Source organism: Rutidosis leptorrhynchoides, chromosome 3, assembly GCF_046630445.1.
Source record: "Rutidosis leptorrhynchoides isolate AG116_Rl617_1_P2 chromosome 3, CSIRO_AGI_Rlap_v1, whole genome shotgun sequence".
NCBI lineage: Eukaryota > Viridiplantae > Streptophyta > Magnoliopsida > Asterales > Asteraceae > Rutidosis > Rutidosis leptorrhynchoides.
The window spans coordinates 1,123,355-1,128,220 of NC_092335.1; positions in this window are offsets into that span (position 1 = coordinate 1,123,355).

Below are 4,866 nucleotides of genomic sequence, written 5' to 3' on the forward strand. Positions count from 1 at the left end.
ATACAAGCATGCTGACACCAAATCTTGTCCATATTTTAGCATGCAACAGCGGAAGCTCTTAATAATCACCTGAGAATAAACATGCTTTAAACGTCAACAAAAATGTTGGTGAGTTATAGGTTTAACCTATATATTTATCAAATCGTAATAATAGACCACAAGATTTCATATTTCAATATACATCCCATACATAGAGATAAAAATCATTCATATGGTGAACACCTGGTAACCGACATTAACAAGATGCATAAAAGAATATCCCCTATCATTACGGGAAATCCTTCGGACATGATAAAAACGAATTCAAAGTACTAAAGCATCCGGTACTTTGGATGGGGTTCGTTAGGCCCAATAGATCTATCTTTAGGATTCGCGTCAATTAGTAGATCGGTTTACTAATTCTTAGGCAACCAAGCAAAAGGGGCATATTCGGCTTCGATCATTCACCCATATAATGTAGTTTCATTTACTTGTGTCTATTTCGTAAAACATTTATAAAACTGCATGTATTCTCATCCCAAAACATTAGATTTTAAAAGTGGGACTATAACTCACTTTCACAGATTTTTACTTCATCGGGAAGTAAGACTTGGCCGCTGGTCGATTCACGAACCTATAACAAATATGTACATATATATCAAAGTATGTTCAAAATATATTTACAACATTTTTAATACATTTTAATGTTTTAAGTATATTAAGTCAGTTTTCCTCGTTAGTAACCTACAACTAGTTGTCTACAGTTAGATGTACAGAAATAAATTGATATATATTATCTTGAATCAATCCACGACCTAGTGTACACACATCTCAGGCTAGATCACAACTCAAAGTGTATATATTTTTGGAATCAACCTCAACCCTGTATAGCTAACTCAAATATTACTACATATAGAGTGTCTATGGTTGTTCCAAATAATATATATACATGGGTCGATATGATATGTCAAAACATTTGCATCCGTGTCTATGGTATCCCAAGATTACATAATATATTATAATACATGTATAATACAATATAAGTTAGCTAGGATATGATTAATATAGATTTGTTACCAATTTTCACGTAGCTACAACAAGCAAAATTATCCAATCTTGTTTTACCCATAACTCCTTCGTTTTAAATCCGTTTTGAGTGATTCAAGTTGCTATGGTTTCATATTGAACTTAAGTTTCTGAATCTAAACAGACAAAGTATAATTTTATAGTCGGAAATACAGGTTACAAGTCATTTTTGTAAAGGTAGTCATTTCAGTCGAAATAACGACGTCTAGATGACCATTTTGGAAAACATACTTCCACTTTGAATTTAACCATGATTTTTGGATATAGTTTCATGTTCATAAGAAAAATCATTTTCCCAGAAGAAAAGCTTTTAAATCAAAGTTTATCAGAGTTTTTAATTAACTAACCCAAAACAGCCCGCGGTGTTACTACGACGGCGTATATCCGGTTTTACTGTGTTTTTCGTGTTTTCAGGTTTTAAATTATTAAGTTAGCATATCATATATATATATATATATATATATATATATATATATATATATATATATATATATATATATATATATATATATATATATAACATGTGTCAATTTGATTTTAAAAGTCAAGTTAGAAGGATTAACTTTTGTTTGCGAACAAGTTTAGAATTAACTAAACTATGTTCTAGTGATTACAAGTTTAAACTTCGAATTAGCTAGTTTTATATATATGAATCGAATGATGTTATGAACATCATTACTACCTCAGTTTTTGTGGATAAACCTACTGGAAATGAAAAAAATAGATCTAGCTTCAAAGGATCATTGGATGGCTTGAAAGTTCTTGAAGTAGAATCATGACACGAAAACAAGTTCAAGTAAGATTTCCACTCGAAATAAGATTGTTAAAGTTATAGAAATTGAATCAAAGTTTGAATATGAGTATTACCTTGTATTAGAAAGATATCTTACTGTAAATAAGAAAGATTTCTTGAGGTTGGATGATCACTTGAAATGGATTTGCAAGATTGAAAGTAAGCTAGCAAACTTGGAAGTGTTGTTGGTGTGTTCTTGAGTAGTTGTTTTGTATCTTGGTTTATGTATGGATTTTTGAACTAGATTGAGCTAGATTTTGATGAAGATGATGAAGAACACTTAGAACAAAGGAAGAACACTTGAGAGAGAGTAGTTTGATTCAAGAAAGTTGAAAAATGAATGTGTTTATGGTGATGCTAGTTCACTTGAAGTAGGATGGCAATATAGTCTTCATTAGTTTGTAATCTTATGAGATATTTCATGCTAGTTGCCAAATGATAGTTCCCACATGTGTTGGTGACTCACAAGGGCTGCTAAGAGCTGATCATTGGAGTGTATATACCAATAGGAAATACATTTAGAAGCTGGGTATTGTACGAGTATGAATTCGGGTGCATACGAGTAGAATTGTTGATGAAAATGAACGAGTATGTAATTGTAAGCATTTTTGTTAAGTAGAAGTACTTTGATAAGTGTCTTGAAGTCTTTCAAAAGTGTATGAATACATATTAAAACACTACATGTATATACATTTTAACTGAGTCGTTAAGTCATCGTTAGTCGTTACACGTAAGTGTTGTTTTGAAACCTTTAGGTTAACGATCTTTTTAAATGTTATTAACCCATTATTTATTATATCTAAAGAGATGTTAAATTATTACATTATCATGATATTATGATGTATTAATATATCTTAATATGATATATATATATATATATATATATATATATATATATATATATATATATATATATATATATATATATATATATATATATATATATATATATAGTTAAATGTTGTTACAACGATAATCGTTACATATATGTCTCGTTTCGAAATCCTTAAGTTAGTAGTCTTGTTTTTACATATGTAGTTCATTGTTAATATATTTAATGATATGTTTACTTATCATTTATCATGTTTATATATAGTGTAACAATATCTTAAAATGATTCATTAGTAAGACGTTGTTATAACGATAATCGTTATATATATATATATATATATATATATATATATATATATATATATATATATATATATATATATATATATATATATATATATATATATATATATATATATATATATATATATATATATATATATATATATATATATATATATATATCATTTTCGAGTTTCTTAATTCAATAGTCTCATGTTAAAATACTTAATGAGGTACATAATTATCATAATATCATGTTAACTATATATATATATATATATATATATATATATATATATATATATATATATATATATATATATATATATATATATATATATATATATATATATATATATATATATATATATATATCCATATATATGTCATCATATAGTTTTTACAAGTTTTAATGTTCGTGAATCGCCGGTCAACTTGGGTGGTCAAATGTCTATATGAAACCTATTTCAATTAATCAAGTCTTAACAAGTTTGATTGCTTAAAATGTTGGAAACACTTAATCATGTAAATAACAATTTCATTTAATATATATAAACATACCTTGGATTTAATTTCCCTCGTTTACCAAATCGAACAACGCCTTTCCAAGGTGCAACTTTAAGTATGACCATCTCTCCAATTTCAATATCAATATCTTTTCTTTTAATGTCAGCGTAGCTCTTTTGTCGACTTTTGGCGGTTTTCAACCGTTGTTGAATTTGGATGATCTTCTCGGTAGTTTCTTATATTATCTCCAGACCGGTAATCTGTCTATCCCCCACTTCACTCCAAAAAATCGGAGACCTGCACTTTCTACCATAAAGTGCTTCAAACGGTGCCATCTCAATGCTTGAGTGGTAGCTGTTGTTGTAGGAAAATTCTGCTAATGGTAGGTGTCGATCCCAACCGTTTCCAAATTCAATAACACATGCTCGTAGCATGTCTTCAAGCATTTGTATCATCCTTTCATCTGTTTGTGGATGATAGGCAGTACTCATGTCTATACGAGTTCCTAATGCTTGCTGTAATGTTTGCCAGAATCTTGAAATAAATCTGCCATCCCTATCAGAGATAATAGAGATTGGTATTCCATGTCTGGAGACGACTTCCTTCAAATACAGTCGTGCTAACTTCTCCATCTTGTCATCTTCTCTTATTGGCAGGAAGTGTGCTGATTTGGTGAGACGATCAACTATTACCCAAATAGTATCAAAACCACTTGTAGTCCTTGGCAATTTAGTGATGAAATCCATGGTAATGTTTTCCCATTTCTATTTCGGGATTTCGGGTTGTTGAAGTAGACCTGATGGTTTCTGATGCTCAGCTTTAACCTTAGAACACGTCAAACATTCTCCTACGTATTTAGCAACATCAGTTTTCATACCCGGCCACCAAAAATGTTTCTTGAGATCCTTATACATCTTCCCCATTCCAGGATGTATTGAGTACCTGGTTTTATGAGCTTCTCTAAGTACCATTTCTCTCATATCTCCATATTTTGGTATCCAAATTCTTTCAGCCCTATACAGGGTTCCGTCTTCCCGAATATTAAGATGCTTCTCCGATCCTTTGGGTATTTCATCCTTTAAGTTTCCCTCTTTTAAAACTCCTTGTTGCGCCTCCTTTATTTGAGTAGTAAGGTTGGTGTGAATCATTATATTCATAGCTTTTACTCGAATGGGTTCTCTGTCCTTTCTGCTCAAGGCGTCGGCTACCACATTTTCCTTCCCCGAGTGGTAACGAATCTCAAAGTCGTAATCATTCAACAATTCAATCCACCTGCGCTGCCTCATTTTCAGTTGTTTCTGATTAAATATGTGTTGAAGACTTTTTTGGTCGGTATATATAATACTTTTGACCCCATATAAGTAGTGCCTCCAAGTCTTTAATGCAAA